This window comes from Nuphar pumila, chromosome 11 (genome assembly GCF_984573655.1).
Source record: "Nuphar pumila chromosome 11, dmNupPumi1.hap1.1, whole genome shotgun sequence".
In the NCBI taxonomy this organism is placed as follows: Eukaryota; Viridiplantae; Streptophyta; class Magnoliopsida; order Nymphaeales; family Nymphaeaceae; genus Nuphar; species Nuphar pumila.
In genome coordinates this window covers 111,994,428-112,007,038 of record NC_143259.1, presented here as the reverse complement: position 1 = coordinate 112,007,038, position 12,611 = coordinate 111,994,428, and positions in this window count along the sequence as shown.

The window sequence follows — 12,611 nt, the reverse complement described above, 5'->3', positions numbered from 1 at the left end:
TGATATGTTAGACAAACCTATATGGGGGGGTATTATCCGGGTTGAGTAGATTTTTTAGAACATTGTGCGCAACGGAAGTCGTAGTATCTTTGGTAAAGAATCTCGAGGATTTTGTCGTCACTACTATTTGTTAGCTAGAGAAGATATTTCTGCCAGCATTTTTCGATGTTATGAAACATGTGATCATACATTTGCCATATGAATTAAGGGTTGGTGGTCCTGTGTAATATCGGTGGATGTGCCTATTTGAAAGGTATATATTTTTTATGATTTTCTCTTCAATGCTATTAAGAAATTTATTGTAATCCATGATGTATATTGTTGACAGATGCATGTTTGACCTCAAAAAAAAGGTTCAGAATAAAGCAAGAGTAAATGGCTCTATTTGTGAGACATACACTTTAGAAGAGATTTCAAATTTCTCATCCATGTACTTTGAATCTCATATTCTAACATGTTACGCATGCGTACCTCATAATGATGATGAAGAACAATTTACTATAGCTGACAAACTGTAGATATTTCAACCACTTGGGCATGCCTTTGACAGTTGTTGGTCAAGACTCTTGAAAGATCAAGAGCAAGACACAACACAAATCTATATCCTTTTTAATTGCTCAATGATTGACCCATACATCGAGTAAGTATACTTAATATGTAACACTAAGTTTTATATGTGTGTACATGGTTCGGTAATATAAGTATTTGTTAAGTGTAGACGATTTGATATGGAGTTGTGAAGAGAACTTCCACATCTCACTGATGCAGAAGTACAGAAAGAACGTGAAAATAAGTTTGTAGCATGGTTGAAAGAATTGTTAAGGACGATGACATACATTCTTTTCGTGTAAACAATAATAAGTTACTTAATTGGTCGTGATCACATTTATTGTTTATGCTTGTAAGTCCGCCATGGTGATGTTAAAGATCAATGAATATGTGATTTACAAAATGGTCTAACCAAAGTTGTGCAATGTTATAACATGTATATTATAAATGGTTATCGATTTTATACAAAAGACTATGGTGTAAACAAGTCAATGATGAATAGTGGCGTGTGTGTCAAGGGTAGTAGCTACGGTGAAAATGAACATGACTACTATGATATTATAAAAGAAATAATGAAGTTGACTTACTTAGGCATAAATAATAGGGTAACTTTATTCAAGTGTCATTGGTTTGATCCCACAACAACAAGAGTCGACAAAGCCTCATGCATTGTGGAGGTGAATCATAAATCAAGGTTTGGAACATATGAACCATTCATATTCGTCTCGCAAGCTCAACAAGTTTACTATACTTCATATTTGAGTACAAGAAAGTCAGATAGAAACGAATGGTGGGCAGTTTGTAAGGTGAAATCTAAACTATATCCCGAGTATGATCAGTTACAAGAAGACAAGTTAACTGAAAAGAGTGATTACTATCAATCAGATGATATGTATGACTTCTTTTATGGTCACGATGTCGCACATGGCATGCATGTCATATCTTCATTGTTCGATGACACATGCATAGAAGAATGTGATCCAAATGATATACCAAGTAGATGGGCGCCCAATGAAGAAGAAGATAACGAAGAGGAGGAGGAAAAAGAAGAATATGAAAGTTAAATAAGTGATGAGGAAGCATTCTCGAGCTGATGAAATACATCTTGTAATACATACCTCTATTTGATGTGAAAGATTTGAATGTATTGAAATGTATTGCAATGACTTGAATAATTTGAAGGTATTGCAATGTTTGAATGTATTGCAATGTTTGAATGTATTGCATGAAGTTTTTTTTTATTTGATTATGTATCTTCGATAGGTATAGAGTTATGATTTGAATGTATTGTAACATGTTTGAATATATTGTAATATTTGAATGTCATGCATGAAGTTATTTTCGATTTGATTATGTATCCATGAAGATATAGAGTTGTGTAACTGATCCAATTGTATTGCAAGTTAAGGATAAGTTATCCATGATTAGCAAGTAATGCCATATCTTATGTTTTAATGTATTGCAATATTTGATGTGAATGATTTGAATGTATTAAAATGTATTGCAATGTTTGAATGAGTTGATGCATGATGTTTTTTATTTGTTAGAATATGGTTCATGGAAGTCATAGTGGTCGAGCACCCAGTGGTAGCCAGTCTCAGCCTTCATCTTCACGGGCTGCTTCGATAGGTATATCATTTAACTAATTGTATACTTGATTAATTTAAATGCGCATTGTATGAATTTCTAACTCATTTTTCTATAGATGATGTTTCGCCTGCACATGACCCACCTACACCAGCTATTCATACACGTCTCGAGACAACGCCGGATGCAAGGACTTCTCAGTCTCACACACGATGACTCATTCAAATAGTGTATATCGATAATCGACTGTAAGTATTTTATTTTCACTTATCCTATACTTATCTTATAAATATTATAAATTGATAGTTAATGTGTACCAATTCATGTGCAGCGCGAGGTTCGAGCCATAAGAAGTAATATGAGAGATTAGGCAGTCACTAGTTCAACATCTACCAGGACCGGTCGCTCAATGAAAAGAGTACCCGAAGGAGGTGTTGGATAGATTGTGATCTGTATTCATGGTATATAATCATTTCTCATAGTTAATGTGTTTCATATTTAATTTTTTGTTATAGTCATGTCTACTAATTTTCTGAAATTATTTGTAGACTTTGAATAGCTTCGCGACTACGATGGAGGAGCAGGACGCGAGGAAGGTGTGGCAGAAGGTGGCTACCAGTCGATTTGCAGACATGTTGCATAATATGAAGACTGCAACAAGAAAAGCATCTGGCGGGATAGATGATCCAGTGCAGTGGAAGGGCCATGACCCTCCTACTATCAGGTCAGATTTTTTGGATGCAATATGCGACAAGTGGGTGGGGCATGAATTTCAAAACCGCTCAACAAAGGCTACAAAAAACCGAGCGACGATGCCTGATGCCCATCTACACACAGGTGGATCTAGGACTTTTGGGAGTCACCTGAAGAAAATGGTAACTCATCAATATATATTTTCAAATTTATAAGTATTGTTGCATACCTGTTAAATAATTTTTTTATCATTTAACTTCGCAGGAAGTAGAAAAAGGAGGTATTGTGTCATACAAGGATGTGTTTATTGAAACACATAAACATAAGACCACGAAAGAGTTCGTATTAGAGAAGGCGAGAACGACAACGATATATATTTATTGTATTAATAAACATTGTAATATATAAGTTATCATAAATATTATAATTCTTAATTATTAATCCACACTGTAATCACTACTTGGTAGGAGTCATATGAGCAACAAATGTTAGAGCGATATGGCGATGACTCCACTCAGCATTCACCTTTTGATCCTGCAACATGAGTGACTGTAACAGGTGAACCCCAAAAGGGTCGTGTGTTCGGGTTTGGGAGTAATTTGAACACCTCACCAGTCGTTGCCTCCTCCAGTCACGACTCTCAGAGTTCTCCCACCAGCATCAGCTCCAAGCATTCGACTGACCTGCCTAATTCTTGGGATGGTGTCCGCCAACTTGTTAAGGACACAATGTGTGACTATTTACATGAAGCAATTTCTGACATTATTCGTAATGAGTTGTGCAGCTTTTTTCAGGACAGGGAAACTTCGTCTGCAGGTGCCTGTCATGTATGAAAGTTTCATGTCGTTAGATTTCAAGCTAGTATATGCATGATTTCATCACATATGAGCATGATTTCATCACTATGAAAGTTTTTTACTGTCTTATAACACATATACGCATGATTTCATCACTATTAAAGTTTTTTTACTACATTGGAACACATATAAGCATGACTTCATCACTACGAAAGTTTTTTCACTACCTTAGAACACATATATGCATGATTGAATCACTATTAGAGTTTTTTGACAACCCTAGAACATATATTTGCATGATTGAATCATTATGATTTTTTTTTTGTCAGCCTTAGAACACATCTGAATTATGTTAATATCCTTCACTTTATTGCTAGCTAGACTATGTGTAATTCACTCATGTTACTTTGATTGCCTTAGCTTAGGTGCATTGTGTATAATTTATTTCATTATATTTTGTTTATCAATATTAACCTTTTTTTTCTCTTGTAGGATGCTGGAGATAATCAGCGTAGAGGAGCTGAAAGGGCAGATCAACACAATAAAAAAGATTATGCATAGAATCTTGGCGATGATTAGATTTATGTGTTCAATTTGCTGTACCATCTTATTGTTTCAAAAGAAACTCTTTGTAAATGTTCACTTGTAAATAATTAGAACTTGGCTAGGATTATAGTGGATCGATAAACTATTTTAGTTGCTTTGTATATGTATTTTTTATGTGTACTTTGTTTTTTATACACAAGATATATAAATTGTATCACGAGAAATTTTTTATCGATATTTATATTTTAAACAAATTTTTTTATTTTTGTGATGAATTTTATTCGTCGTTAATTAGTATCGGCCTCCAATTTAGCGACGAATCAGGGGCGAATATTTAACCATCGCAAAACTGAATCGACTGATGTTGTGTAACGGATTTTAATCTGTCGCAATTCTGTCGCTACAATAGCGACAGAATTAGGGATGGATTCATATCTGTCGCAAACACAAATCTCTATAGATTAACGACGGCCTTGCGACGAATCATAGCATTCCTAATTCGTCACAATTTAACGACAGATATGTTATGTCGCTAATTAGCAACTAAAAATTTGTGATGAAAATTAGCCCTCGTTAATCCGTCGCTAAGCTCTACAGCGACAGATTAGCGACAGATTGCGGCCGTCGCTAATCCACAGATTTCTTGTAGTGACCTATTATTCTCTCAATCTAATGTTCGACGCGCATCCGACAATTAGGTGTCTACTATTATGCCCAATCGCCATTGTTGACATATAAAGTTAACCTCTACAAGATTCTCATCTACATCTGATTAAAAACAATGAAAATTTTGTTGGATATGTGAAAAGCAAAATCTTTTCATGTTATTCCCATTAAGGAGAAAAATTTCATTTGAAAAGTTTGCATGTTTTTGTATGAATGCTAGCCGTTCATATGAAAAGCTTATTAATGGAGAAATGGTGGTGAAAATTTTCAAGCCATAAATCTCGCGCTTTTCATATGAAATAAATATTCCAAGATTTTCAGGAAAAGTTTTAACATCTCCAAACGTGGCTTTGAAGACCAAATCATGAAAAACAACACCAGGGAAAAAGTGGTGCTTCATGTGATACCTTGACATTCACTCATTAGTATTTGCATGACATGTTGTATCCTATCCAGTGATCGACCGAGTAACTTGCAAGTACATATCCAATCGAGGGATACCATACATGGTTGGCAAAATCAAGATGCATTAGCTCCTTAGGGTCGAATGAGATAACTGGATGGTAAGGTCGCATTATCATAACCAGGGGTGTCAACATGTCGGGTTTCCCGGACCTGACCTGAACCGAACCAAACCATATAGGGTCTGCGTATGGTGATAAATAATAAGATCCGATTAAGACACAGGTCTGGACCCAAAGATCCGATTAATACATGGATCCAGATATAGTTTGTGAAATTTTATACCAGACCCAGACCCAACCTGAGTTTCGATTAAGACCCACAAATTTTCAGTGTAAAAATGATAAAAATATGGTTTTACCGGGTCTGGTTCGTGTAGTTCTTCGAATCCGTGTATGGTTTTTCTTATAGTAGACCCGATTAGACTCGCACCCAGACCCAATATTATACCCCAAAAGCGGGTTCAAGTCTAGTACCACCTAAGTCCGAACCAAACCCTACAGGTTGACACCCCTAATCATCACTGAGGGGTAACCAGTTCAAATCACATAAAGAAAAAAAAAATGCTCTTTTCATCTGGCAGGACATTAGGAGGCCCTTTCTTTCAGCAGGCCCCGTACGTAAGAAAGCTCTTTCACGAGAAGGGCACGGTTAGAGAATTTCTCGTGTCTGTCCATTCTCAAGAAAAACACTGCCTTTTCTATGGGAAGCATATCCAATGTTTGTAGCAGAACACTTGCCCCCCCTCAAAAAAAAGGGGTGCCCTTATTAGGGCTGTCAATGGGTCGGGTTTGCACCGAACCCAAATTCCCGGGTATGTGCGTGAAAAGTGCTGACCCGATAATATTCAGGTCGACCAAAGCCTGACCTGAGTAATATGCCGGCCGGGTTTGGATTATGATTTTTGTTGGATACCGAATCCAACCCGACCAAGTATTTTTATATGTATTTTCCGTAAAAGTAAAATTTTGAAATTATGCGGGTTTGAGTTTTGGATTCTATTCTCATGACCCAAAAAAACCTGAACCCGACAATTTGTTACATGGGTGAGTTTGAGTATACCCTAATGGGTCGGGTACTCGACCCGTTGACAGCTCTACCCCTTATTAAAGAAGGGAACTCAGTGTACTGCACCCCCTCTTGAATGGGCTGACACAGAACCACGCCTCCTTTCCTGTGAACAAACGGGTCCAAGGAGACAGGAAATGAAAACCCAAGGGATGCCATTAATGAGATGCATCACTGGCAATAAAGGGTGACAACCATGAATTCCACCACCTTGAAAACCGTGGCTTTGGTTGCAAAAGTACAGCACTAACAAAGCATTTTGCATCTTCCTGTTACAAGGATAAAGAAGACAGTTTGCTCCACTTAAACAGATATAATACAATTATTAGGATGAGGCAATGAAGCCATAATGCCACTATCAAGTTACTACAGCCAATCCTTTCACCTCCTGGTTGCTACAATTAAGGCAAGAGATCTCAAAGGATTGCATACTGCCTGTTATCCTTTAAGGTGACGTTTGGATTTTTATTATCTTAAATCATTGAAGAAAGGAGTTAGTACAAAAACAAATGTCACTGTTACCAAATAAGGTGTGACCTGAATTTACCAATGAATTATTATCCCAAAAATACAAAAGGAGAGAAGGAAATAGTTCAAGTGGGTTGACTGTTAGTTGGCTCCTTAATTAATGTATAACACATATTGCCCAAAGTGTAGGGTTGTAAAAAAGCCAAGATAGCAAAATATTTAGTTCTCAGGCTCAGTTGTACCTGGTGGGTTTAATCTAAAAGCATTCAAGGATCTGTTTGGGAGCTTTGAATTGGAGGTGCTTTCCGGATTCCTGAACAGCTTTTGCTGTTTGGGCAGCACATTGTGGTTTCTCCAACCCACTTGTTTTTTTTTTATCGCAGAGAAACCACTACTGTGGTTTGGACATCCCTAAACAAACCGAGAAGTGTCACATTGATCGTGGAATTGGTCAGCGTCCGTATTGTAAAACTCCATGAGTGCTTCCTCTCAAACCACTGGGGATAGTTTCCCATATGGCTTTGGCCTTACAGCAAAAGGTGTTCACACCGGATATCGAACTCTCGACCTCTTTCAACTTGAAAGCATTAAGCTGACCCACCTAGCCAGATGTTCAGAGCTCTTGTGGGCCTCTCTTGTTTGGAGCAATGGTGTTACCAAAATGCTGCATTGGGAATGGAGTTGGCAACAACACATTTCAACACTGTTCATAAGATGATCCTTTTGGCGACTGTCTCAAAGACGTTTTCACAGTACCATATTTAAGCAATACATAAAAGCGGTGCTTCTATTGCATTATGCAAGGTCGCCAAATAGTGCCTTGGCATAAGATGATGAAACTTATGTAAAGCAGATCCAGTGTTCTGGGCAGAACACTCAATCAGATATCCCGTAGTTGGATCCAGGTTGAACCCACATGAATTGGAACAAAGTCTTGCTTGGACAAGTACATCTTCATGGTGCATAGGTTGGTTGGTTTTATGCTGAATAAATCTGGTTATGCAAAAATTTAACATTCATCTTGGCAAGCTATCAAGCTATAGACCTATGAGCCCACAAGGGCTTCGCGCACCTGGCTGTTTCAAGATGAAGGATGTTGAGTGTTAAATACTCGAGGCGTGCATATCCCTTGTTGCACGGCCAAAGCAAAGAGAAGACACTATCTATATTGCATAAGGGAAGTACTCCTGACTAGGGGTGTCAACGGATTGGGTTTGGTTCGGACCCAAGTGGAACCAAACTTCTATCAGATTTTTGGGTATGGTATCGGGTCTGGACCAGGGTTCAATCAGGTCTGGACCCAAGTTCAATTAGGTCAATTATAGGAAAAACCATACCCGAACCGATAAGAATTACATGAACCAAACTCAGACCATACCTGGTAAAATAATATTTTTATCATTTTTACATTGAAAATTTGTGGGTCTTAATCAGAACTTTGGTATAAAATTTCACAAACTATACTCAGATCCATGTATTAATCGGATCTTTGGGTCCAGAAACGGGCCTTTCTATTTGTCACCATACCCGGACACTATAGGGTTTGGTCCGGGTTGGGTCTGGGTCTGGCATAAAATTTTACAAAACTATACCCGGTCCATGTATTAATCGGACCTTCGGGTCCAGACCCGAGTCTTAATCAGATCTTCTTATTTGTCACCATACCCGGACCCTATAGGGTTTGGTCCGGGTAAAGCTGACCTTGATAGTGGCCAAGGCTCCTTCCAGTACTGCACCAAACGCATTGGGCCTCAAGGCCATGTTTAGTTAAAAGCTTAGGTTTTCATGTTTTTTTAGGGTTAATATTGGATGCTATTACATGGAACTGTTGAGCTGAAAATCATAGGTTTTAGATTTTTTTTTTAGATTATATCCTATGAATGTGATCTACAAGTTTTCTTTAGTGAGAAATGAGATTTGTGACACATAAGCTTGCTACAATACAATAAATTTCATGCTAAAAAAAAATCATATTTTTTGGATTTTTCAGATCAATAGTTCTATATAATTCTGTGCCTCCAATAATACCAAATATTAACCCTTCTTTTTATTATCCTATAATACCTATAATACACAAAAAAAGAAAAACAACACTTCTGCAATAAAGAAATATTAAACTGGCTACTGACTGGAGAAACATTAAAGATGCCCACTCATAAGCACACAGACTCATTCTGCCTTTGAAGAAAAGGAGGGATCCAAGTCTGTGGGTGGTGTGTCTCCACCAACCAATTATTCATGTTGTAAACATTGGTATGCTGGCAGAGGCTACCAAGAAGTCCCTTATTCCTCACTCAGTACCATTTTGCTTTTATGGGCAGCCTCTTTTATGCTTTCGAGGAAGCAGTTTATTCCTGTATCCAAATGAACGGTGCAGGCCCACTCGTGATTGGCATTGAACCCCACAAATCACGTGTGGTGGTGGAATCTTTAATAATTAACAGGAATGGTGGAAGACACAAACCAATCAATGGATCCCAATGGATAGTACGGAAGGAGTTAGGGTTAGAGGTGAAAACTTGGGGGTAAAAGAATAGGTCACCTGTATGCTGCAGAAGCTGTAATAAACTGTTTTTCCCTCTGTTTTAATGTTATCAGTATCGGCCCAAAATCGATAAGCTGCTCCAAGCCTGAATTAGCTATTTTTTAATAAATATAAAAATACCAAAAAATAACTTTTTAATATTATTATGAAATTGTTTTAGTGGTTTTAACATGTCACATTATGATTGACACGTAATTATTTTTTATTATTTTTGGGCCAATACAGAACGAATTCAGTTGAGTATTAATATGGGACAGATGAATCGGTGGCCAAACGATTCAGGGCTGATACCATACTGACAACATTGGTTTTATCTCCTTTCACTGCACCGCTATGTCCCTCTTAGTTAGCTCCAAGTAGCACCACATACACTTTATTTACATAGATCTAAGCAAAAGGAAAACCTAATTATTGAATCATGTTTAACATATTCTATTTATTATTTTCATATGATAAAGTTGAGTCAAATATGATGTTTTATACCATTTTTAAACAACTCTTATTTTCATAAATTTTGAGCAATTGATTTTCATCACCTTAAAAATAGAATCTTATGATGTATTAAACATGATAAAACTTTTTAATATAATAAATAAATCATGCTAAATACATTATATGGTTAGATTTACTATTTGGTAGCTAGATCTGTACAAACAAGAGTGTGTAGCACCCTATAGTATCATGGCACATAACCATAATATATATGAAAAAATATATGGTGGCTTTGTAGCATGATACCTTATGGTATACACACTCTTGTTTGTACGATCTAAATGGTAGATCTAACTATACCGACATGTTTAACATGATTTGTTTACTATATTAGAAGGTTTTATAATGTTTAATACACCATAAGATTATATAATAAGATGGTTAAAAATCAATGGCTAACAATTCATATGACATAAAATGTCACATTTGACTCAACTTTAACACATGAAAAATAATAAATAGAACATGTTATACATGATCAAATGGTTAGATTTTTCTTTTGACACTTAGATCTATGTAAATAAAGTGTGTACCACCCTAGAAGAGCTATATATATATATATATATATATATATATATATATATATATATATATATGAAAAACAATAAAGCCAAGTAAAAGTATTAAAGAAATAAACTAGTTGACGACGTCAACTAGGCGGGTTATGCTAAGGGACACCATAGTGGAAACCTGATATACATGCACTTGATAGTGCGCAACTCTGTGAACAATGCTTTATGTGCTTCCCTTTAGGTATAGGACCGTTCGTTAGCCTGCTTCCCTTTTTCAGGTATAAGATTGTTCATTAGCCTGTCTGCTATTACTTATAAGAGGGCAATCAATGTGAAAGGACATCACTGCTAAATGAATGTAATTGGGTGTTAATTATACTATTTTTTTCAACGTCGAATGACCTGTTTGCAAACAACAAAGGGAGGAGAGGGTGGTGTATGTTCACCCCCGATGATTCACTGAATCCCACGTCTGTGTTCGGGGCTTTGAATGAGCACCACGTATACAAGCACATGGGGCTCGTATTCCCGTGTATGTTGACATAACTTTGCATCGGACTCTGGTGTTGTTGCAAAGACTTAAGTACCCTTTCTTGCTATTCTTCTCATAAAGTGATGGTTTGAGAAAATGACAAAAATGCCCTTCATTCAAAAAAGAAAAAACAAACAGTTCAAAAAAAGGACAAACATGTCCTCCATCCAGAAAGTCGAGGATGATGTTGACTCTTCAAAGTCTTCTTCTTTTTCTATTCAAAAAAAGGACAAACATGTATTCTTCTTCTTTCTTCGTAAAACATTTTAAAATCCTCTCTCTCTCTAGAGAAGAAATCAAGGGAAACAAAGAGTTCTTCTTGGAGAAGGTCATGAACATCAACCCTCTCACTCTCACTCTCTCTCCCTTCTCTCTCTACTTCTGTGCACATCCAACAGACGATCCTACATTGCTCCATCTTCTTCTTCTTCCTTCTTCGTAAAACACTGTAAAACCCTCTCTCTCTCTAGAAAAGAAATCAAGGGAGGTAAAGGGTTCCTCCTGGAGAAGGCCATGAACACCAACCCTCTCACTCTCTCTCCTTTCTCTCTCTACTTATGTGCCTGATTTAGAGTTTTTGCCCTTACAGGAGGGGGGTCTGGGGGTTCATCCCAGCGTGGGTAGCATCATTCAACTAAATGAGTTGTAGATCCTGATTCAGAATTTTTACCCTTATAGGAGAGGGGTCTGGGGGCTCCTCCCAACGTGGGTAGCATCATTCAACTTGAAGAGTTGTGGAGTCTGATTCAAAGTTTTTACCCTTACAAAAAATGGGGGTCTGAGGGCTCCTCCCAGCGTGGGTAGCATCATTCAACTTGATGAGTTGTGGAGTCTGATTCAAAGTTTTTACCCATTCATATTTTAAGGCATTAGATCTCATGTTTGAACATCCACGCATGTGCAGTTTGCTTTCATCATGTTCAGTTGCTTTCTAGATTATACTTTGAATTCTTGTGCATTTTAGATCTATCGATTTGTATGTAACCAGAGCTCATTTTAATCTGAATTTTTTACTGCAACTTCATGCATATATCTTCATGCTCTCCACCAAAAATCAGATTATTCTGAGTTTGTTGGCTTACTTTAAAAATCGAGATTCAAAACCTGTTATTTTGCACCGTCAGGATTTTAGCAGAATCAGGACCAACTTGCGGAAGTGATTTCTCCCTAACCAGAGATGATCTTTCCAATCCATAAAAAAGGTTGTTTTCTAAATTGAATCTAGTTTGTTCATACCAAATTTCAGTGATATCTATGGTGTTTTCATACCAGTTTCGGGTCAAAAACCATAACCCTGTCACTCTATGTCATTTTAACGGCTCAGATTTTGATCTATTTTGTTTGAATTTAATTTTCCTAATGGGAGATCATTTTTCAATTCTGTAAAATGGGTTCTCTTCGTTTATGTGTCTAGTTCATCCCTGTAAATTTTCAGAATTTTTCATGGTCAATTACTATTTTATTGTGATTAAATACCAAAACCTTGTATCCAGATTTTATAAATGTTCTGATTTTGGCCCCCATATCATGACTGTTGTAGCACTTCTTCAACAAATCGTTATTTGATTGGCAATATTCTTCAGCAAATTGTTGTTATGATTTTTTTGAGTCTCTAATGAGTCCCTACTATGATTTGTAGTATTTTTGGGTCTCCAACGAGCCTCACAATGATTTATAGTGTTGTCCGATCTTTT